Source organism: Leopardus geoffroyi, chromosome A2 (assembly GCF_018350155.1).
Source record: "Leopardus geoffroyi isolate Oge1 chromosome A2, O.geoffroyi_Oge1_pat1.0, whole genome shotgun sequence".
Classification (NCBI taxonomy): Eukaryota; Metazoa; Chordata; class Mammalia; order Carnivora; family Felidae; genus Leopardus; species Leopardus geoffroyi.
This window is the reverse complement of record NC_059331.1, coordinates 9,656,944-9,681,807: the sequence shown is the minus strand read 5'-3', so window position 1 is coordinate 9,681,807 and position 24,864 is coordinate 9,656,944.

Genomic DNA, 24,864 nt, shown 5'->3' with positions numbered 1-24,864 from the left:
AACGGGGCAGGGGCAGAGAGAGAGGGAGACACAGAATCAGAAACAGGCTCCAGGCTCTGAGCCATCAGCCCAGAGCCCGACGCGGGGCTCGAACTCACAGACCGCGACATCGTGACCTGGCTGAAGTCGGACGCTTAACTGACTGCGCCACCCAGACGCCCCCCGGTGATGCTTTTGACCCAGGGAGTGGAGGCAGCTCAGGAGCCGGGGGGGGGGGGGGGGGGGGGGGGGGGGGGGGGTGCCTACATGGTAAATGGGGAAACCTGCAAGGAAATGGGGAGACCGGGAGCATGCGCTGTAGGGTGGTGTGGGGGTACGGAGCGTCTTGTTTTGGGGTTGCAGGACAAGCGGGGGGATGTCCCAGAAGATGTCACCCGGGATGTGTGCCTTCGGTTTTGTCTTTCCTGTTCCTCCTCCCACCTTCCCAGGTGCAAATACATCTTCTGTAGATGCGCAGAACTTTCTCCATCAAGGTGCTTCTGCTGTGCCTGGTCTCTGGGTTTTAGCTAAGTGGTAGATCCTTACAGCACCCCCAACCTGTAAGCTGGATGCTTTTTTTAAATCCTGAGGCAGTAATAATATTTTTGGGGGGGGGGGCGGAGGGGTGACTTCTGCAGGTACAAATGGAACCTGGTAGCAAGGCACTTGAATCCACCGTCCGTCCTCAGTTGTATTTCTGTAAAATGGGAAGGAAAATGCCTTCCCCGGGTACAGGCTCATGAAGAAATTACGGATTTTTTTTTTCAGCGCAAGGGGAATGCATGTGGAAAACCAAAGGCTTTCTAAACGCACGGCTGTAGATGACTTAGCGTAAGATTTCATGAGAGTAAATGGAAGCTTAAAGGCATTGTGAAGGAGAGATCTATTAAACCCCATCAGGTATACGATTTGGAAAGAAAACAGAGGGTAACTGCTGACGTTAAACTGCCATTGAGCTGATCGGCTCAGGACAGGCTAGGAGAGCTCTCAGTCTTTGGATGCTTCCAGCAGGGGGAGAGGAAACAGGAAATAGTTGGGGGGGAAATAGTTGGCGGAGCTTCCATTCCCACATATGTTGTTGTTGTTGTTGTTTGGCAATCCAGAGGTGGCCTCCTCCTCTGCACCTCTCTCCTTACATCTCTGGGTGTTGAGGTGGCTTATCAACATTCATGCGTGAGATTCAGCCTCATAACTCTGTTTCACTCATGCTAGCCTTCCAGTGGGTCTGCTTTTCTTGGATGGACGCTGAGAGGCCACTTTTCAGGTGGGAGAAATAGGTTTGAGATTGAAGAATTGCTTGGGTGGAGTGTTCCAGGGCGTTCCAAAAGCCGTGGATTATCTCCATCCAGGAGAAACCAAATAGAGTCCTCCCCACGGTCCAAAAGGTCCCACAAACTCTGTCCCATCACCTCTCCACCCTTATCTCCTCTACTCCGTCCTCAAGCACTCACAGCCGCTGGGGCCTCCTCGTTGTTCCTTGAGCACGTCATATACAGCCCTACCTCAGGACCTTTGCACACGCTCTTCTCTCTGCCTAGAACACTCTTCCCTGAGTTACCCACATGACTCCTGCATCACCTCTTTAGGGCCTCTGCTCAGATGTCATTCCCTCAGGGAGACCGTCTCTGACCCCCCCCCCCCCATTTAATAAAAAAAACCCCAGCCCATCCAACACTTCCTGTCACCCTTTATTATGGACTCAATTGTGTCCCCCCCCCCCCCCATTCATATACTGAAACACTAATACCTCAGAATGTGACTGTATTTGGAGACAGGACCCTTGGAGAAGTTAATTCAAATAAAATGAGGGCATATAGGTGGGCTCTAATCCAATACAACTGGTATCTTGGTAAGGAGAGATTAAGGCACAGACACTTAGAAAGGGAGTCATGTGAAGACACAGGGAGAAGACAGCCATTTCCAAGCCGAAGAGAGAGGGCTCAGAAGGAATCAGTCCTACCAACACCTCGATCTTGGACTTGTAGCCTCCAGAATTGCGGGGAAATAACTTTCTGTTGTTTAAGCCACCTAGTCTGTAGGTAGCGGCAAACAAAACACCTTTCCTGAGTAATTTCCGCTGCACTTTGAGCCCCCTAATCTCTACATAATGCACTTAGTCGATTCATCATCCGTCTGTCTCCCCGCCGCAACTGACCATTTCATGCTAGGAGGATCTTTGTCTCATTCTGGGCTGTGCCCCCCCCCCCCCCCCCCCCCCCCCGCCCCATGCATTTGTGAATGGCGGGAACCCTGTCCCTTTTCTCTTTTCAAAAACCCAGCCAGGTGGCCAAGAGCAGGCAGGCTCACTGGACAGATGGCCACGCCCCACGTGGGTTTTTAAAGCCGAACCTTGACCTCGCCCTTTGATTTTTCCCAGTGACTCTGTGGGGCTCACGGCACCCAGGGGCGGGAGGGGAGCCACGAGCAGACTCTCGATGACCCATTTTGCAGCGAGGAGCCCCGAGGCGCTGAGCCACCCAGAGTCCCACCTTCCGCGGTGCGTCCCGCCATCAGGGCCTCGTCGGTTGCCGGGCAGCTCCCGAGAACCCGCTTCCCGGCCCGAGTTGCCAAGGAAATGCCCACCCCCGGCCCCGGGGGCAGCGCCAGCGGCTGTCCCCGGGCTCCCTTCCCTCCCGTCCCTGCTCGCTGCGCGCCGCGCTCACCGTCCGCCCGCTCTCTGTTCTCCCCTCTAGCTGCGCCCTGTGCTGGAGGCCGAAGACCCTGCGAGTTCTGAGCGAGGCCCATGGATGTGGAAGGCCTCCCGGGTCCCGGATCCCATGTTCTCCCCGCGCAGTTATGACGCCCTGCACGACGGCGGCCGGGGGCCCCAGGCGGCGGACGGCACGGCCGGCGCCCCGCAGGACGCACGGGGCCCCCGGATGAGCGGCCCCTGCCCCGGGCCCCCTCTGAAGCGGCGCGGCGGCGTGGTGGACCACCGAGATGTCATCTTGGCCCACCAGGCGCACAAAGTCCACAGCACGCCGCAGGCCCGGAGGAAGGAATGGGAGTGAGTCCGGGCTGGGACGGCGGGTGGGGGGCGGGCGCGCCCCCGGGGGTGGCTTCCGGGGCGGGAGCGCGCTCCTAGGGGGAGGCTGGCTGCTGAAGCCCCGTCCCCTGCCTGGGAGCCCCCCTCCTCCCCCCCCCCCCGCACCTCCGCGCACCCCCGCGCAGCCCAGGGTGCCCCAGCGAAGGGGGGAGTGGTAGGCTTGGCAGGGCGTCCGGGTCTGTGGGTGTCCCCTGGGATGGGTTGGCCAGTCTTTCCGGTGGGAGGCATTCCTGAACCTGGCTGAGAAATGCTGGGTTTCTTTTGGGGGGGGGGGACGGCGGGGGCGGGGATCGCATGTCTACTTCAAGCCCTGGAACTAAACCCGAGGGTTTGGCGGCTGGAGGTGAAGTTTGTGCTGAAGGCAGAGAGAGGCGCTGGGGGGGGTGGGGATGTGCTGGCTCCGGGGCGCTGGTCCTGGGCCCCCTTTCCCTCTGCCAGTGACCCTGAAAGGGGGCCTTCTCCTGGGAGTCGCCTTGGCGAGGAAGTGGGGGGGCTCTGAGCCGGCTCTGCTCCTGTGATCTTGGGCGAGAGGCCTCCCTGGGCTCCTATCCTCTCCTTGAAGTCGCTCTTCCTAGGCTGAGGCTGGAAAGCAGCGCGTGAACGGTTCAGTCCCGGGTGCAGAAGGAGAGCTGGCGCTTTTTTTCTTTTCTCAAGTGCTTCTTTGGCAAAGGCTTAAAACTGGGGTGGATTCCTGGACGGACATCAGGAAGGTGGGATTCCGGGTGCAGATTTCAGGGCGACCGGAGCTGAGGCTGGGCTGGACGCTAAGCACCCCTGGGCACCCAGAAATGCCCCTCCCACCCACTCCATGCTCCCCGTCTGACCCCTGGGAAGTTACAAACACGGCCTCCGGCACCCCACAGGGCTGTCCCCCAGGCTTCCCTGGATGTTCGGTCTGCTGGGAGGGGAACCTGGATTCGAAATGCCAGCTGGGTGCAGGGTGCGCTCGTGAGGGGTGCAGTGAACACTGTATCCTCAAAAGGTGGTGATGGTGCTAATTTGGCCTCTGAGGCGGTTTCCTGAGGTTAGGCTGACATCTGGTGGCACGTTGGGGCAATGTGATGAAACCTGATTCGCCCACAGCCGCGTTCCTTCTGATTTTCTCCCCCGGATCCACCGATCTAGCCACTCACCAAACCTGTCCTTCTGTCCGTCCGTCCGTCCATCCATCCATCCATCCATCCACGCATCTTTCTTCTTTTTTAAAACATTTATTTATTTTCTTAATTTACACCCAAATTAGTTAGCATATAGTACAACAGCGATTTCAGGGGTCGATTCCGTAATGCCCCTTCCCCGTTTAGCCCCTTCCCCCCCCCCCCCACGCCCCCTCCAGCAACCCTCGGCTTGTTCTCCCTATTTATGAGTCTCTTCTGTTTTGTCCCCCTCCCTGTTTTTATATTGTTTTTGCTTCCCTTCCCTTCCGTTCATCCGTTTTGTCTCTTAAAGTCCTCATATGAGTGAAGTCATATGACTTTTGTCTTTCTCTAATTTCACTTAGCATAATACCCTCCAGTTCCAACCACGTCGTTGCAAATGGCAGGATTGCGTTCTTTTTCCTTGTCGAGTAATATTCCATTGAACGTATATAACACATCTTCTCTATCCATTCACCAGTTGATGGACGCTTGGGCACTTCCCATGCTTCGGCTATTGTTGCTAGTGCTGCTATAAACATTGGGGTGCATGTTCCCCGTCGAAACAGCACACCTGTATCCTTTGGATAAATACCTAGCAATGCAGTTGGTGGATCATAGGGTGGTTCTGTTTTTAATTTTTTGAGGAATCTCCAGACTGTTTTCCAGAGTGGCCGCACCAGTTTGCATTCCCGCCAGCAGGGCAAAAGAGATCCTCTCTCTCCGCATCTCGCCAGCATCTGTTGTTGCCTGAGTTGTTAATGTGAGCCGTTCTGACAGGTGTGAGGCGGTATCTCATTGTGGTTTTGATGCGTATTTCCCTGATGATGAGTGATGCTGAGCATTTTTTCATGTGTCAGTGGCCACCTGGATGTCTTCTTTGGAGAAGTGTCTATTCATGTGTTTTGCCCATTTCTTTACTGGATTGTGTTTTGGGTGTTGAGTTCGGTAAGTTCTTTATAGACTTTGGATACTAACCCTTTATCTGATACGTTGTTTGCAAATATCTTCCCCCATTCAGTCAGTTGCCTTTTAGTTTTGCTGGCTGTTTGCTTCACTGTGCAGAAGCTTTTTATCTTGATGAGGTCCTCATAGTTCATTTTTGCTTTTGTTTCCCTTGCCTCCGGAGACCTGTTGAGTAAGAAGTTGCTGTAGCCGAGGTCAAAGAGGTTTTTGCCCGCTTTCTCCTCGAGGATTTTGATGGCTTCCTGTCTTACATTTAGGTCTTTCACCCATTTTGAGTTTATTTTTGTGTATAGTGTAAGAAAGTGGTCCAGGTTCATATTTCTGCATGTGGATGTCCAGTTTTCCCAGCACCACTTACTGAAGAGACTGTCTTTATTCCTTTGGATATTCTTTCCTGCTTTGTCAAAGACGAGTTGGCCATACATTTGTGGGTCCATTTATGGGTTTTCTATTCTATTCCATTGATCTGAGTGTCTGTTTTTGAGCCAGTACCATACTGTCTTGATGATTGCAGCTTTGTAATACAGCTTGAAGTCCGGGATTGTGATGCCTCCTGCTTTGGTTTTCTTTTTCAGGATTGCTTTGGCTCTTCAGGGTCTTTTCTGGTTCCTTACAAATTTTAGGATTGTTTGTTCTAGCTCTGTGAAGAATGCTGGTGTTATTTTGATAGGGATTGCATTAAATATGTCGATTGCTTTGGGTAGTATCGACATTTTAACAATTTTTGTTCTTCCTCTCCAGGAGCATGGAATATTTTTCCATTTTTGGTGTCTTCTTCAATTTCTTTCATAAGCTTCCTATAGTTTCCGGTGTATCGATTTCTCATCTCTTTGGTTAGATTTATTCCTAGGTATTTTAATGGTTTTTGGTGCCTCTTCTTTTTTTTAACATTTGTTTACTCTTAAGAGAGAGAGAGAGAGAGAGAGCGCATCAGGAGGGGCAGAAAGAAGAGACAGAGGATCCCAAGCTGACTCCACACTGTGAGCAAAGAACCTGATGAGGGGCTTGAACTCACGAACCGCAAGATCATGACCTGAGTAGAAGACAGATGCTTAACCGACTGAGCCACCCAGGCGCCCCAGTGATTTCTTAAAATATCACCTAATTTCCACTCCACAGTCAAATGTCTCTGCTTGTCTTTTTCCCAGTTGATTTGTTTGAATCAGGAAGGTGGGCGTGTTGTATTTGATCATTCTGTCTTTTGAAAAACATATTTGTGGTCGCATTTGGGGTGCCTGGGTGGCTCAGTCGGTTAAGCGTCTGACTTCAGCTCGGGTCGTGATTTCGTGGTCCATGAGTTCGAGGCCCGCGTCGGGCTCTGTGCTGACAGCTCAGAGCCTGGAGCCTGCTTCGGATTCTGTGTCTCCCTGTCTCTCTGCCCCAACCCCACTCGCGCTGTCTCTTTCTCTCTCAAAAATAAGTAAACATTAAAAAAAAAAAATTGGCTACTCACATGAGTGAAATCCTAGGTATTTGTCCTTTTGTTGTTAGCATAGTCCTCAAGGTTAATCCATGGTATAGCCTGTGTTGGAGTTCCCTTCCTTTTTAGGGCTGAATACTATTCCAGTGTGTGGCCGTACCACATCGTGCATATCCATTCATCTGTTGACGGACCCTGCTTCCGCCTTTTGGTGATTGTGAATAACGCTGCCGTGAACATGGGTTTGTAAATATATCTTCTGGACCCTGCTTTCAACTCTCCTGGGTGTGCTGCTGGGTCACGTGGGGATTCTCTAAGTCTTATTTCATCTATAATAGTGTTCTCTCCCTGCCCACCCTTTATACCATCCCAGTGGCTCACAGAAGAAGCCAGATCGCTCGTTCTACGGAATATCCACCATTCTGAACCGTCTGTTTGGGAAGCTTATTTCTTTTAAAAAAAAAATTTTTTTTTAAATGTTTATTTATTTTTGAGAGAGACAGAGACAGAGCTTGAGTAGGGGGAGGAATAGAGAGAGAGGGAGACTCAGAATCAGAAGCAGGCTCCAGGCTCCGAGCTGTCAGCACAGAGCCCGACGCGGGGCTCGAACCCACAAATTGTGAGATCATGACCTGATCACGAAGTCAGACGCTCAACCGACTGAGCCACCCGGGCGCCCCGGGAACCTTATTTCTGCACATGCTGCTGACCGTGGTGGCTTTGCCCATCTGTAGGAATCCCACGCAGGAAAAGTATCCACCGAGGTGAAACTAACCATAGTGAATGTGACTCCATATCTCAAAATGTCTTCCTGAGAATCTCGAACGTGTTTTTGGCCACCTTCTGCTAGGGATTGAATGAGATCACTAGGCTTTCTTCTTCTTCCTGTGACCGACGGAATCCTGGTGCCAGGGACGGACAGAGCCCCAGCTTGGCCGTTTCTCGCTGCTCCTGCCTGCTCCCGTTACTGTTTTCTTCAACCCTTGCTTTCCGGGCAGTGGCCTTTTTAGGCCACGTGCCCACGTTGCCAGCCTTTGTCTGAATCTGTCAACCCATTTGCGCAGGGCCGTGCAGACCTTGGTAGATCACCACACACTGCATGCTTCTTTATCTCCTTTCTTGTTGGTCTTGCCCACTGGAATGTCCCGGGCCCCTGAGACCCAGGCTGGTTCCGAGTAGGTTACACAGGAAATATCAGTTGAATGAACGCACCGGGTGAGAATGAGTGAGGGTTGCTATCTATCTATCTATCGATCTATCGATCTATCTATCATCTAATCTATCTATCGAGGGAGATTCTTAAGCAGGCTCCGCACCCAGCGTGGAGTCCGACACGGGGCTCGATCCCATGACCCTGAGATGGTGACCTGAGCCCGAATCAAGAGTCAGACGCTCAACCGACTGAGCTGCCCAGGTGCCCCAGCTTTTCCTTGTTTTAGATGAAATAATCACAGGGCTGGAAGTTGGAGCATTTGGTTTCAAACTGCCGCGGATGTACTCCCTGGGGAGCCCCAACCCGCTCTGGAGATTCTTGCACCCCGAGTTGAGTGAGGAGGTCCCTCTTCCCTCCCCTCTGCTCTCCCCCACCCCAACATGTCCCCTCCCTCTGCCTCCCCCAGGACCTCTTTCTTCTACCAATACTTAGGCCACCCTCTCCGTGCTCAGCTCCATGCGGGGCCTTCGGACACATCGGTCAACAGCTCTCCACCCAGCAGGAAAACCAACAGGAAACCGGCAGGAAGAGTGTGGAGGGTGGGGAAGGACCGGGGCGGGGAGGGTTAACTCTCATCCCTGGCTGGCAGGGCTGGCAGACCCCTGCGGGGGCTTTGTGGGATGCACGTTCCCATCCCGGCAGGGCTCCTGGGGCGTCCCAAGCAGACTCTGGGTCGTTAGCATGAAGCCCGATGCAGGGCTTGACCTCACGACTGTGAGATCATGACCCGAGCTGAAATCAAGAGTCGGACACTTGACCGATTGAGCCACCCAGGCGCCCCTGCATTTCTTTCTAACAGGCTCACGTGTGGGGTGGGTCCTTGGGTCCACGGAGGGCGATCTAAGCAGCCAGGTTCTAAGTCATCCCCACGGTCGCCGTCATCGCCAGAGAGCAGAGGGCCTGCGCACGAGAACGGAGGGCGGCAAGAGGAGAGCCAGCCACACCGCCGTAAGGACCATGACTAACACTTACTAATAGTGCAGAATATCATTATTTTCCAGCATCTCTGTGCCGCACGTCTCGTCACGTGCACTCAGCGAGCCGGCCGTGTTGTTCTTACTATTGCCGTTGGTCTGCTCCTCATGCAGACGGGCGGGCAGGCCCCCAGGGTTACCGAGGCATCTGGGGGCTGAGCTGGGACAGGGTGGCGTGGCCTTGACTCCCAGGCCGGAACTGGCTGTTTCTAGGATGTGGGAGCTCAGGCCCAGCCATCCTGCAGGTCACTGGCTGGGGTGGGCAGCCTGAGTCGTTCTGGTCCCCGAGCCTGAGCTCAGAGGAGGGACGTGCCGGGTGAGGAAGAGGGCAACACGGGTCCTTCTAGCGAACCGATTTTCTCGTTTATTCTCGGCCCCTTCCCTATCCCTGTTCCCTTCGTCTTCGATACCCCATAGAATAGTTCCATGGTTTTCAGCGGATAAATTAGGATTATTTAGGGTTATGTGGGACTGTTGGTAAAATGACTAATGCCACTGGACCCCCAAAGAGACATGTTTTGTTTAAACCACACACGCGGTTCCTGAGTTCGAGCCCCGCGCTGGGCTCTGTGCTTTATCGCTCAGAGCCTGGAGCCAGTTTTGGGTTCTGTGTCTCCCTCTCTCGCTGCCCCTCCCCCACTTGCTTTCTCTCTCTCTCTCTCTCTCTCTGTTTAAAAAATAAACATTAGCGGCGCCTGGGTGGCTCAGTCGGTTGAGCGTCCGACTTCAGCCAGGTCACGATCTCGCGGTCCGTGAGTTCGAGCCCCGCGTTGGGCTCTGTGCTGACAGCTCAGAGCCTGGAGCCTGTTTCCGATTCTGTGTCTCCCTCTCTCTCTGACCCTCCCCCATTCATGCTCTGTCTCTCTCTGTCTCAAAAATAAATAAACGTTAAAAAAAAATTTTTTTTTGGGGGCGCCTGGGTGGCGCAGTCGGTTGAGCGTCCGACTTCAGCCAGGTCACGATCTCGCGGTCCGTGAGTTCGAGCCCCGCGTCGGGCTCTGGGCTGATGGCTCAGAGCCTGGAGCCTGTTTCCGATTCTGTGTCTCCCTCTCTCTCTGCCCCTCCCCCATTCATGCTCTGTCTCTCTCTGTCTCAAAAATAAAATAAACATTAAAAAAAAATAAACATTAAAAAAAGTTTTAAACCACATGACCTCAATAGTGGTTGAGGTGAATCTCGGTTTTCTGTGGTTCATACCCCATTTGCGTCAAAACCAAAGTCCTCCCTAAGGCCTACAAGGTCCTGTGTGATCTGTCACTTGCCTGCTTTCACCTCTTCCCATTCTCCCCCTTACTCACCCTGCTCCAGCTACGTGGCCCTCCTCACTGTTCCTCAAACATATCAGGGCAGTTCTGTCTCAGGACCTTGGCACTGGCTCTTCCCTCTGATTGGAATGCTTTCCCCCCAGACACCCATATGGCTCCTTCCTTACCGCCTAATGGCTTTTACTTAAAGGCTGCCTCCTCAGCAAGCCCTTCCTCACCACCCCTATTTATTTATTTATTAAAAATGTTTTTAAATGTTTACTTTTGAGGGTGAGAGACACAGAGCATGAGCAGGGGAGGGACAGAGAGAGAGGGAGACAGAGAATCTGAAGCAGGCTCCGGGCTCTGAGCTGTCAGCGCAGAGCCCGATGCAGGGCTCGGACCTGTGAACCGTGGGATCGTGACCTGAGCCAAAGTCGGACACTTAATGAGCCACCCAGGCGTCCCCCCTTCTTTAAAATTTAACCTTTATACATTTCGATTTCTTCTGCCCTACTTCATTTTTCTGGTTAGTGCTGATGACCAGCTCATATGTATTATACATTTGGCTTTTTATCTTGTTGATTATTTATATTCTCTCCATAAGCTCCCCGAGGGCAGAAAGTTTTGCCTGGTTTGTTCTTTGCTGGGACCCTAGCTTCCGGAATAGGAATCAGCAAGCTACAGTAAGGGGGCCAAATCTGGCCAGACACCTGTTGTGGTATGGCCCATGGGCTAAGAAAGGTTTTTACATTTGAGTGGTTGAAAAAAATCAAAGGAAGGGTAATATTTCTTGATATGTGAAGTTGTATGAAATTCAAAATTCAGTGTGCATAAAGTTTTACTGGAACGCACCCCGGTCGTTTTGTGTGCCTCTTGTCTGTGGCTACTTTTGCACCACAGTGGTGGAGTCCGGTCTGTAACAGACTGGCCTGCAAAGCTGAAAATAGGCCATTTAGAGGAGTTTGCCCGCTTCGGTCCTGGCGTCGCGGATGCCCAGGCCAAGGGATGCCCATTCGCCTGCGGCTGCCACGACCAGCCACCAGGTGGCGCTGTGGCTCCCCAGCCCGGCGGACGTTGGCAGCCAAGGCAGGAAGCGATCTGCTCACCCTCCTGGGGGGACTCACCTACGGGGCTCATCCTTCCCTCTCGGGGTTCTGAGAAATGGAAGGCGGCCCCAAAGCGAGAGTCCAATTTTTACCATATAATCCTCCATCACTACGTATATGGCACTTTCTTTTTTTTTGGGCACAAAGGGCTTATAAAGATGAATGAGGGGATCTCAGGGTTTGAAGGGCTCCCAGAGGGCTGAGGGCTTCAGGTGGGTCCTGGGGTCAAGTCTGAGGCCCATCAGGCCTTGGGCTGGGGTTGTGGTTAAATTCCTGGACTGGGAGCCAGAGGGCGGGGGTTCACATCTTAGCCCTGCCCCTCAATGACTCTGTGACTCTGGGGGGAGGGGCATTCTTCTCTCTGCGTGTCAGTTTCCCAGTGTGTAAAATCGACGTAACAACACCCATTTCTGGAATTCTTGCAAAGATGAAATTTAATGCGTTATCATATGGCAGGTCTTTAAAACAATGCAGGCACCTAGTGAGCCTTGATGCTGGTTTGCTGTAGTCCTAGGGAATGTCGACTGTTTCGCACCTAGAGGCTTCAGTTTACACGGTAAAAAAAAAAAAAAAAAAAAAAAAAAAAGAAAGAAAAAGAAAAAGAATAGCAATTTGTTTAGACATCACAATTAAACCCAAACCTGACCTTGAAAGACCTGCTTGGAAATCAGAGCACTTTTTTTTTCTCCCTTCTTTTTTAAGGGAGGCAGTTGGACAATTCTAGCCTACTTGATATTTAAAAAAAATATAGGTCTGGTCCCAGGGAGTTTCTTTTTCAGTGCAAGCTGGCTAGTTTTGGGTGCAGAAAGACCCTCCTTTTGTCCTCTGAAGCAGTTACAGCTTTGGCCGTGGCCAGCCATAGAGGGCCTGGGGAGCACCCCCTACCACGGTGTCCCCCCCCCCCCCCGGGGCCCTTCCCCCCCCCATCCCATCCCTTATGATCTATCGGGTTTTCCATGCTAGTTTTTGGAACCCAAGCAGCTTGTGAACAAATGTCCCCTGAGCGCACCGCTCATTCCCATCTTTTCTTCTTGCTGCCAAAGTCTACCTTTGAAAACACCCCAAGATTCTCTTGATGCTGTCTGTGCACCTGCACTCTCCAGGCTGTCTGCACTGTTTCCTCCTGGGGGCGGGGGGGGGGGGGTCATCCGCTCCGTCTCCGCCTGCGTTTCCACCATAACTGCTCTCACTTCGGTCAAGTCTCCCTGGCCTACCTTCCATGCCTGGCATTTTCAAGTCGTGTTTGCACCTCAGGGCCTTTGCACTTGCTGTTGCCGCTGTCTGGGATGCCCTGGCCATAGCTGGCTCCCTCTTGCAATCCAGTCTCAGGACAGATGTCTGCTCCTTATGCTCCCTGTGCAGAGACTCCTGCCCTGTCACTGTGGATCACATCACTCTGTTCATTACCTGCAATTGGGTGTTTCCTTCTAAACTGGACTGCTGGGACCATGAAGGCAAGGGTTTTTGTCCTCCTTGTCCACTGCAGTGTCCCTGGTGCATAGAAGGTGCCAATGTTTGTTGAGGGAATTGGTCCCAGTGTTTGTTGAGTGAATCGAACATCTATGTTGATGACCTTTCTGGGTCTCTGGCTTGGAGACCTGCGAGTTCGTTAGAGCCAATGAACCTCATTTTGACTTCAGGTCTCTGTCCAGGGCCTCCTCTGGTTCCAAGTCCTGCATGATGTACTCAGGGGGGGTCTGCCTGGAGGAAGAGGCAGACAAGTGACTGCCCCCATCATCCAGGGGGTACACAGAGACCAGTCCCCATTTATCCCACCATCACCGTGGGCCTAGGAGCTTAGGGTCTGAATTCACGGGGTCCTCACCCTGGCACCCATTTCACAGAGGAGGCTACGGAGGCACAGAAAGGAAAATAATGAAGACTACAGGGCAGAACCCGCCTTGGAGCCCAGATCTATCCAGGTACCGAGCCCAAGCTCTGAGTTCCTCTTCTTGCAAGATCGTGAGCTTGGGAATGCCGGCACAGAGTAGATTGAATGCGTGCATGAATGAATGAGGTGTGACCACTTAGCTTTTCCGCGCCTTTTAGATACTAAACTCCATGAAGGAACATCCTTTTCGTATTGATCCTTGAATCTTTCGCATTGCCCAGCACAGCGCTTTGTGGGGAGAAGACACCCGATATCTGCTAAATGTGGTTGTGTTGAGTCTGAGACAGGTTCAGAATGAAATCTATAAAACCTTGAAGGTGAGTGTGGCACACATAACCCGTCCTCCAAATCTGTCGCTAGAATCGGCTCAGAGAGGCCAAATTGGGATAAAATAAAATGCAGTCATTTCTCACCTTCTAACATTTTCTACTTGTCACAGCCCCTTGGTGGTGGTGGGGGGGGGGGCAGGTCTTATAACCCCTGGGTGAGCCCAGCGCCTCGAGTCAGGTCGGTGACCCGAGTTAAAAAAACAGTGCCACGTTGGGGCGCCTGGGCGGCTCAGTCGGTTGAGCATCCGACTTCGGCTCAGGTCATGATCTCGCGGTCCGTGAGTTCGAGCCCCACATCGGGCTCTGTGCCGACAGCTCGGAACCTGGAGCCTGCTTCCGATTCTGTGTCTCCCTCTCTCCCCGCCCCCTCTCACGCTGTCTCTCTCTCAAAAATTAAAAAAAAAAAAAAAAACACTAAAAAAATTTAAAAAACAAAAATAATGCCACCATCTCCCCAAAATGCCACCTCGTAAAGCAAATCTGTTCCTTTGCCACCCAAGAAGGCTGTTCTTGCCTGTTTTAAGTTCTGCTGGGGGGCCCCAAGTGTTGCAGAGAGGATTGATTTGGGGGCAAAAAGGAGCTGCTTTCAAACCTTAGCCCCTCCCTTCAGAGCTGGGTGACCCTGGGAAAGTACCACAGCCTCTCTGGGCTCCAGGAATGGTTACAGAAGTTCCTGGTGCAGAGAGTCGGGGAGAGTGCATTGACGCGGCGGGGCGCAGCCAGCCAGGTCTTGGAGGGAAAAGCCAGCCTGTCTTTCCCCGCCGGTGGCCTGGGAATGGCCTAGAAGTGTGGGCCATGCGGCTTCTCCGGTCTGCATCTTAGGTCCGGGGATTCTGAATAGGAAGCCTTCACAGCCTGGTGACTCTGGAGCCACTGTGCCTGGATTTGCCGCTCTGGTTCTGTACGTGCTGTGTGACCTCGGGCCGGTGACCCCGCCAGTGGCCTCACCTGCCTTGTCTGTAGAACGCGGACTAGCTAGGCCTTAATCTTACTGATTACATGGCACCAGGGCGAAGTGCATAGGAGGTGGTCAGCAAAAGTTTATGCAAGCGGGATAGGAGACCGGAATGAGTCTGTGGCCGAGAGATGAAAATCTGACCTCTGAATCTGGGGTGCAGACTAATATAAAGGGCCAGATAGTGAATGTGTCCTGCTCCGGGGGGGGGGGGGGGGGGTCATGTGGTCATATAGTCTCTGTAGCAGTGACTCAGCTCTGCTTTTGTGATGCGAAAGCCGCCATTGAAAATGTGTGAATGGATGACTAGGTACCAATAAAACTTTATTTATAGCCGTATCTAACCTGACATGTAGCTTGTCTCAGCGGAGACAAAGAGAAGGTCATTCGTGTGGTGATTTCTGGACAGGTGGTGATGTCAAAAGCCACCGCTGGTGGCTTAAGCCTTGAATTGGAGGGTCCTCTTACTTTTGTTACTTATTAACATTTATTAAGCACATGCCCTGGCCACCATTGTAATAGGCATTCTGATACTTGCGTTTAACCTTTAGGAAAACCTTCGCGAATATTTTAAATTACCCTTCCTCCTTTTTGAATCAGGGGACTAGAGCCCAGAGTGGTTGAGAAGTTTTCCCGAAGGCACACAGCTCAGAAATAACCTTCAGGCTCTTCGGGGTCTGTTTCCCCCAAATCTGGCTTTTCCCTCCAGGGTCAGAGACTGGCTGGGACCTTCTTTCAAAGCTGTCATTTACATGTTGACAGCTGCCAAAAAATGCCTCAAAAAATGGGGACGCACCCAAGACTAAACGTGAACGTGTCGGGTTTTTCAGCAGACACGTGTAAAGACTGAAATTCTCTCCCAACTGGCATGGAACCCGTGGATGGGGCCTGTTGGGGAGCCTTCTGGAACGCCGTGGAACTCTTCAGTTCCTGCCTCGGAATCTGGCTGTTCCTTGCGGAGGGAGAGGGAGAGAGCGAGCGCAAGCAGGGGAGGGGCAGAGAGAGAGGGACGAAGAGAGAATCCCAGGCGGACTCTGCACGGTCAGCGAGAAGCGGGGCTCGAACCCACCAACCATGAGATCGTGACCTGAGCTGAAATCAAGAATTGGACGCTCAATTGACTGAGCCACCCAGGCGCTCCTGTGTGTGTGTGTGTGTGTGTTTTTAATACATATTTTATTTTATATTATTTTTGAGAGTGCGAGGGGGGTAGGGGCAGCAGGAGAGGGGGAGAGAATCCCAAGCAGGCTCCCTACCCAGTACGGAGCCCGAAGTGGGGCTCGATCTCGCGACCGTGGGATCGTGACCTGAGCCGACATTGAGTTGGATGCTTAACCGACTGAGCCACCCAGGCGCCCCAGTTTCCAGGTGATTCTAACACGTAGTCACGCTTGAAAACTAACACATAGGCCATCACTTCTCCTGTCACTTACATATACTCAGAGGAGGTCCCCAGGCTTGCACACAATTCAGAAATTTAAAATACACTAGAGGGTTAAAAAAATAATAATGTCTAATCCATTCCTAAGCCAACACGGAATTATTCTCATATGATTCACCGTTTGGATTCTTACTCTTCTGGCTTCAGTCATCTCTTGTCTGTGTATTCAGATATTCAGCTGGGACACATTGGTACAGCTTATTGTTAAAATATTAAAATATTTCCATACCAGTTAGTAAATAGCTGTTGCCTGGAATCCTACCCCCCCCCCCCCCCCCCCCGGGTCCTCCCACGCCTCCTGTGAAATATTTTATTGTATTTTTTTTACTTTATTTTTGAGAGAGAGGGGGCATGAGTGAGTGAAGGGCAGAGAGAGGGGGAGAGAGAGAATCCCGCGCAGGCTCAGCGGGGAGCCTGCAGCGGGGGTCGAGCTCACGAAGGGTGAGATCATGACCTTGACCGACTGAGCCGCTCAGGTGCCCCTGGTTGTTAAATACTTTAAATTTTGCCCAGTGCGTTATGACCTACTTGCCCATATGGGTGTCTCGAATGCAGGTGGGGATCTAGAATCAGTAGGAAACCTCTGAGCCATCAGTCCACCCTGCTTACCTTTGAGAGCCTCCCTTGTCCCAGCCTGCAAGGTCCCCTCCTTGCAGGAGGAGACTCACCTGCTTCTGAGACACATCTGGGACCCAGGAATCTTTGGGAGGCCTGGGCCCTTTTTCAAGGGTCCAGTCACCCCTGATGCCCCGGGCATCCTTCTCCTCTTGGGGAATGGTCAGGCTGTACTTGGGGCATCCCCCAACTTCCATGACCCTCCCGTTTGCTGCCCTCAAAGGCACCTTCCTCCCCCTGCCTTTGGGCACAGCTGGTATAACTTCCTGAATGAGATCAGGATTTCCTAAGAGACAAGGAGGGTGTTGACTTTAAAGAATGTTTCTTTTGAGGCTGGAGACCACAACTTCCTGTAACAGAGAGGGCTATGTTGGAAGAGAGACATGAGCAAAGCTATGGGGGGCGCACAGGTGAGAGAGAGAGTCTGGGGAGCGGGGGGGGGGGGGTGGATCACGGAGACGGGGGGGGGGGAGGGTTTCCTGGTGCAGAAGATGGGGAGAAGCATGCCCTGGAGGAGGGCCAGCAAAGCCCCACCCGCGAGGAGCCCTTTGCAGTCCGATCAAGCACGGGGACCCCTTTTCAGAATCGTGTTTTTAGAATGCGTAAAATCAAATGCAAAGAAGACCAGTTGTAATGAAAGTTAGTAACCAAAATGTCTTTTAAAAAAAAGCTTATTGGGGCGCCTGGGTGGCGCAGTCGGTTAAGCGTCCGACTTCAGCCAGGTCACGATCTCGCGGTCCGCGAGTTCGAGCCCCGCGTCGGGCTCTGGGCTGATGGCTCAGAGCCTGGAGCCTGTTTCCGATTCTGTGTCTCCCTCTCTCTCTGCCCCTCCCCCGTTCATGCTCTGTCTCTCTCTGTCCCAAAAATAAATAAACGTTGAAAAAAAAAAAAATTAAAAAAAAAAAAAAAAAGCTTATTTATGCTGGGGCGCCTGGGTGGCTCAGTCGGTCAGGCGTCCGACTCCGGCTCAGGTCATGATCTTGCCGTTTGTGAGTTCAAGCCCCGCGTCGGGCTCTGTGCTGACAGCTCGGAGCCCGGAGCCTGCTTCAGGGATTCCGTGCCTCCCTCTCTCTCTGCCCCTCCCCCACTTGTGCTCTGTCTCTCTCTGTCTCTTAAAAATAAATAAATGTAGTAAAAAAAATTTTTTTTTGATTTTAAAAATTTTTTCTGCAGGGGGGGCAGAGAGAGAGGGAGACAGAGAGCCCCAAGCGGGCTCCGTGCCTTTAGGGTAGAGCCCGACACGGGGCTCGAACCCACGAACTGTGAGATCATGACCTGAGCTGAACTGAAGAGCTGGCCGCTTAACCGAATGAGCCACTCAGGCGCCCCTGTAGCCAGGCTGTCGTAAGCAACGGGTTTGTCCTACTCTTACAAATATGCTTCTTTAATGACACGTAAGAACCAAGCTCTAGTGACAAGCGTAGCAGTCTCAAGGTAGTGATGAGAGTCAATGATACTTAAAGATCGCTGCAGTAATTGTCATGGGACATAAAAATGTGGTTTCCGTTGATGACAGAGTCACAGGTGCTGCTGTAACACTGTTAATGCTACTGCATTTTTTTTTTTTTTTTGCCTCCATTCATAATTTCAGCTAGAGGTAGTGAACCTTAGGATGTGCCTTCCCCCCCCCCCCCCAGCCAACGTCACGGACTCCCTGAATGAAAAACAAGTTAAGTCCTCCTTGGTCTGGTGAGCGGAAGAACAGATGTGTTCAGAGGGAACCCTGAGGTTTCGAGTCTGGGGAGGGTCAAAGTGGAGTTACCCGGGAGGCCGTGAGAAGTTGGAGGTCAGGGGCGCCTGAGTGGCTCAGTCGGTTGAGTGTTCGACTCTTGATTTCAGCTCAGGTCATGATCCCAGGGTCAGGGGATCGAGCCCCATGTCAGGATTCATGCTGAGCGTGGAGCCTGCTTAAGATTCTCTCTCTCTCTCTCTCTCTCTCTCTCTCTCTCTCTGTCTCTTTCCCTTTGCCCCTCCCCTGCTCATGCGCACACGTACTCTCTCCCTCCCCTCTCTCTCAAAAAGAAAAAAGAAGTTAGAGGGCAGAACAGAGTGGGGAGAAGGGGGTAGATTCTGGAGGAATTGTGAGACAGGCCAGAGCGTTTAAACCTGTGGCCTTGGGAGCCAAGAGTGCCCGTGTTCTAATCCTGCCCCACCTTCTTACCAGCTTTGTAACGATCCTGCGTCCAACAGCACCCCACTTCTGGCACCCCGTGCAGACTCCATTGCCTTATGTATCAATCACTGACCCAAGCTCACGTGCCTCAGTGGACACATCTGTAGAATGAGGAGGGCAATTGCGTAATCCAGGGTGAGGGAGTCCTGTGTGACCTTGACTGGAGTGTCTTAGAAAAGGTGGTCAGGGATGGCCCATCTGGTGAGCTGACGTTTGAGTCGAGACCTGCATGAGGGGGATGAGGCTTCCATGCAAAGTTCTTGGAGAAGGAAGTTCCAGGTAGGGAGAAGAGCAAATGCAAAGGTCCTGGGGCAGGCACATGCCTGGTGTGTTTGAGGACCAGCAAAGGCAGCCGGTGTGGCTGGAGCAAGGCGAGTAAGCGGGGAGAGTGGTGAGAAATGATGTCCGGGGGTTGGGGTGGGGGGGGGGGGGGGGGCTCAGCTCCTGTGTCGTATGTCCAAGATGTGGAGGATAGAAGCTTCCCGGTCGGTGCCCTCAGTGACGCCAAAGACCTAACCGTAGACTGGTTCGGCGAGGCAAATGCTTTAGGAGAGGTATAAACAGAGGGATTAGCCACAGCTTTCTAAGGGACTTAAGAGGCAAGACCCAAAGATAAGCAGGAGATCATTCCAGAAAAGAACAAGAGTGACGAGATCCAAGAGAGAGAGAGCAGGTAGTCAGAGGGAAGAAGGCAGGGAGTTCAGGTGAGCGGTGGCTGAAAGCTAGATGCCCCCGTCGTGTGCAGTGGCGGGGGGCGGGGGGTGGGGGGATCGCTGGGGGCACATGTGTTCCCGACTCACCGAGTGTCAGGACACACGTGGGAGTCACGTTTTGACTCCTGTCTTTCTTTCCACTCTGGGACTCAGCGGTGTCACCGCGCCCTTTCCGTGCTTGCTTCGAACTGCCTGGCTCGTCCAGCATTGGTGGGGGCATCCCGGAACCCCGCCTCTGACACCGAGTTCCGGTCCCCGTCAGTCTACACGGACCAGCCTCGCCGTCACTTTCTCGGACTGTTGCCGCCTCCCCCCCCACTCATCACTTCCGTTCTTCGAGATGCCACCAAGCCTTCCCATCTGGGTTCTCATCGGACGTTTCCTCTGTGCCTCCTGTTGTTCCGGGCACCGAGCCGGGCGTTGGGCAGCGATCGTAACCGCTCAGCAAGCAGGTACCGCGCGAGGTCAGCTGACATTTCCGGTTCTCTGCTTCCTCCACCCGGAGGGTGGCCACGTGACTTGCTCTGGGTGAGAAAATGTGAACGAAAGCCAGTCTGTGACCTGCCACGCTCTCCCTTCCTCCTGCTCCCGTGTTGAACACGCAGCCGGAGCAAGAAATAAACGTCCGTTCTTTTAAACCCCTGGGGCTTTGGGCCCGTCTGTCGCGGCAGCCGCAGGGAGGCCACCCCGACCGCGATCCTAGCCTTTGTGACTTCCGCAGGTCCCGGCAGGCTGGTTTCCCCTCTGCTATGTGGGAGCACGCTCTTCCCTTGGCTTCTAATTCCTTTCCAAATACTATCGATTCGTTAAAAATAGCTTCGGCGAAGGCTCCTTGAAACTTCCATAACATTTACAGTCCCGACGTCGCTATTTAACCACCTAATCCTCTGCTCTGGTGCCTATGGTTTGTTTCTTTCCACCTGCGTCCCAGGACCTCAGCCCTCCGTGGGCAAGACTTTGGTCTGTTTGTTGTATCCCGGCCTCTAAAACTTCCGGAGAATCAGTAGGCATTCCGCAAGTATTTTTGAATGAACGAACACACAGAAGAATAAACGAATGAGAACTTTTATGGCACCGCGTTTGAATCCCTCCTACTGCCTTGTGTGGTGCAAAGCAGAGAGTGGGTTGCTGGATAAACACGGGCTGATTAAACGAGTGACCTCACGGCTTTCTCCCAGGAATGTACACTTAAAAAAAAAAAAGTTTATTAATTTATTTTGAGAGAGAGAGCGCAAGAGAGTGAGAGTATGTAAGCAGGGAAGGGGCAGAGAGAGAGAGAGAGAGAGAGAGAGAATCCCAAGCAGGCTCCACGATGTCAGTATCATGAACTGTGAGACCACGACCTGGGCTGAAATCAAGAGTCAGACGCTTGCCTGACTGAGCCACCCCGGCGCCCCAGGAAGGTAGACTTTTTGAACAGAGACTTCTGCTTGGAATTTTAGGCAGACACTTGCTAGTAAACAGTAAGATGATGGTGGGATAGTAGAAAGGAAGCATAGTCTGGAAGCGGGTCACGTGAATGGGTCTGAGAAGGATGGTTGTCACCGCAATTGACAAATGCCCCATTCACGTTTAGGAAGAGGACAACACTGACTTCCTCTGCTCTCTGTACCGCCAGAAGAGCCTGGTAAACTTCTCCCTGGGTCATATTGGATCCACATTGGCCCAGGCCGCCCATCTACGAACCGGTCGCTAATGGCGAGATTGAGGTTGACCGTCATCTGCCCAGATTCACCAACTCGGTGGCTTGACTCTGGCCCACTGCCCGAGACGAACCTAGGGCTGCATCCCGACCCCGTCATCTCCCGGCTGTGTGATTATGCATCAATGTCTCAACCTCTCTGAGCCTCAGTTTCCTCACCTGTAAAATGGGGATCTTAATACCTGTTCATAGGGTTCTTAGGAGGGTGAGGTGCGTGATAGACGCAAAGTACCCAGGATAGGTCTCACGACAAGCAGCCCAGCGGATAAAGGCATTACTGCTTTGCATGACGCTAGGGTCATCACTTACCTAGACTGCGTATGCGATGGTGCCTTCTGGGGTTGTACCGATTTGCAAAATGCTTTCCGAGGATTAACTTAAGTAACCTGACGACCGCCTCATGAGCTAGGCACGCTCATCGTCCCCGTTTTACCCACGGGGAAACAGGCACAGAGAGGGTAGGCCACTTACCCTGGGTCACACAGGGCACAAGTGGCATTCGAACGCTGGCATCCAGACTCCGGCTTTCGTTCCATCGGAAACAACCAGCCGTCGGCCTCCAGTATCTGCCAGCCACCGAGCTCAGCCCCCAGCATTTCCTCTCATCGGTTCCAGAAATCCGAGGGGGCAGAAATCACTGATCCCGTCGACAGAGGCATGGACGAGCCACCCCGCGGGCTCCCGGCAAGTCAGCTGCAAGAGCCGGGGTTGGACCCCACGACCTCAGCGTGAGGCCCCCCAACCCCCATGCCAGGTGGCCTCGGAGGTCCCCGCGCCCACCTGAGCGCCCGAGAGACCTCTGAGATGGGAATCCGAGTCATTCTTGCGAAGGTTGCAAAATACTGCCGTGAGTGGGTTTCAGACACTGTAAACAGGTTTAGTCCCTCTTCCGTTCCTTCGCGAAGAGGCAGTTTACTCAGAGCCGAGGAGCCGAAGCTAAATTTAACGAACCAGAGCTAGTGAGTACCGCAGAGCCCCAAGGAGGCGCTGCCTCGGCCGCATCGGATGAGACAGCAGGGAGCTCTGGGAGCCCTCCTGGAGGTCCCCTCCCCACTGCCGGTGGGCAGGGGTCCCAAGGCAGGTCTCGGGGCGCCTCGAATGCAGGGGGGGGGGTCAGAGACACCCTCGTCGTGGTCTTTGCCAATATAGCGGGCAGGGCTGAACATAGAAAGGGCTTCCTCTTTTTCCATCTCTGAATTCATCTTCTCTCTCTCTCTCTCTCTCTCTCTCTCTGTTTCTGTCTTTCTCTGGTCTCCTGTTTCTCTGTCCCTGTCTATCTGAATCCCTCTCTTCTCCATCAGTGTCCCCCTCCCTCTGGGTCTCTCTGTCTCCGTCTCCCTCTGTCCCTCTCTCACACGTGCACAAACTTTCACGCCCCCTCCAGCCACCCCTGGCTTTCCTGCTCCGTCCCGCATGACCAGGCTGCCGTCCTGCCTGTGGGTTGGGCCCCCCCGGGCACGGAAGAGGAATTCTCCGCACCCGCCCCAGTGACAGGTCGTCGCTGCCGGGAGGGCACATTCTGCCTAAAACACCTGTCTTGCGTCAGGTTCCCTGAAATGGGATGGGGAGTCTTGGGCAAGGGATTTATCGAGGGGGTGTCCTCGGGAGAGACCGCCAAAGCAGGCCTTCTCAAACTGGGGAGGTTCTGAAAAATCCTGATGGCCGGGCTTCATGCCTTACAAATTAAGCCAGAACCTCTGGGGGTGGGGGTGGGGGTGCTTTCCAGTTTGAGAACCGGTGGTCCGCGGAAAATGCGGGAAGCAGCAAAGGGCAGGGGGGGGGAGTCCAGACTAAGGATGTGGGTTCAGCCCCTGCCTGATACCAGTGGCATGGGGCGCAGGGCCCTGGAACAGGAAGAACGCCATAGAACTGCCATAGAACTGATCCCCCGGGGGCTGGGAACTGGGCTGGGAACTCAGCAGCCCAACTCACAGGAGCCTGGGGATAGACGCCCCTGGCCCCGCAAAGAGGTGCCAGGAGCCTCCTCTCAGAGAATAAAACCAGGTTGGATGATACAGGATGCTGGATATTCTAGGATTTACATTTCTGTTGGGAGTTCCATACCTTTCACTCTCTCAATGATGCAGGGTTGGGTCACTATTACGATCACGCTGATAGTGGTTAGTATTGCAGGTCCGCGATGATTCCTATTACCACGATTCGAATAACCCGTGCTCTTATTATGGTGATGTTAGTCACAGGGGCAGCTGGAACAGAGCAGCTCAGAGACCGGACGGTGTGGCCCAGACGGGGTGGGTGTGAGTTCTGCTGCTTACCGGCTGTGTGGCCTTGGGCAAGTCCCTTCACCTCTCTGGACCTTGGTTTCCTCGTCTGTAAAATGGGACGGTGGTCCTGTGTGCGTCCTCAGGTGCGTTGATACAGGTCAAGTGCCTGGTGTGCCGTGGCTGCCGTGAACGTATTTCCTATTTGTTCTTATTCGTGTTCTTGTCGCTACTAGGAGATGTATCCAGTTTGAACCTTGCCCGTGATTTGAGATGCGTTCTTTGTGCATAAGAGTGGGTAATATATGAATGAATTAAAATAGCTCTTTCCGAAATAACCTTGTTGGATCCTGCCTGCCGCTCCGGAGGGTGTCCCCGCCCCCTCCTCCTCTCTGGCAGCCCTCCCCACCCCCTTCTAAACATTTTTTTTTTAACATTGATTTATGATTGAGAGGCAGAGAGACACTGGGCATGAGCAGGGGAGGGGCAGAGAGAGGGGGAGACGCAGAATCGGAAGCGGGCTCCAGGCTCCGAGCGGTCAGCACAGAGCCCGACGCGGGGCTCGAACTCACGGACCGCGAGATCACGACCTGAGCCGAAGTCGGTCGCCCAGCCCACCGAGCCACCCGGGCGCCCCGTGCTGAACCATTCTAGTCAAATCTTAGAACAACGAGGCCTTCGGCAGGTTTGCATCCACACAGGTGGGGCCAGGAGGATCACTTCTGTGTGTCTCGAAAGGGTCGAAGTAAATGTCACCGAGGCCGCGCATTTTCAAGGTTACTGGCCAAGCAGAAAGGCTTGCCCCGGAATGGCTTTTTCACCAACCGGAGGGACCCAGGCAGTAGAGAAACAAGACACGGCTGGGCTCGCTGAGGGGTCCACCTGAGAGATGACAGAGAGAGCACTGAGCTCCCCGCTGTCGGCTTTGCCCTCGTGACGAGAAGACGTCTGTCTGTCTGTCTTCCGGGGTGGACAGCAAGACAGCCTCAGGTTAAGGGGGAAGTGAAGCCCAGGAAGGCGGGAGGGGCAGATAAGAAAGAACCTGGGGTGCCTGGGGGGCTCAGTCTGTTGAGCGGCTGACTCTTGATCTCGGCTCAGATCCTGATCTCCCGGTTCGTGGGTTTGAGCCCCGCGTCCAGCTCTGTGCTGACAGCGCGGCTCCTGCTTGGGATTCTGTCTCCCTCTCTCTCTCTCTCTGCCTTTCCCTCTGCTCCTGCGTGCATGTTCTCTCTCTCAAAATAAATACACATTAGAAAAGAAAAAAGGAAGGAAAGAAAGAAAGAAAGAAAAAGAAAGAAAGAGCCCAGCTCCCTTAACCTCCTAGGCCTGAGCGAGTCCCATCAGAGGGCAGACAGGGAATTTGCAGGTGTGGTTGGGGAACCACTGGCAGAAAACTTGAACTTGCGGAGAATGCCAGACACGGACTGGGGTGAAGCTAGTGCAGCGTTCGCTTTGGGTGCAAAATGTAAGGGGCCCCCCCAAAACTCATCAAGGTAAATATTTTAACACAGTTTTTTTTTTTTTAAGTTTATTTTTATTTACTTAGAGAGAGTGAGCTGGGGAGGGGCGGGGGGGGGGGGGGGGAGAGAGAGAGAGAGAATCCCAAGCAGGTTCCACACCGCCAGCACGGAGCCTGCCGTGAGGCTCAAACTCACAAACCGTGAGATCATGACCTGAACGAAAGTCTAGAGTTGGACGCTTAACCGACTGGGCCACCCAGCTGCCCCTAACGCAAT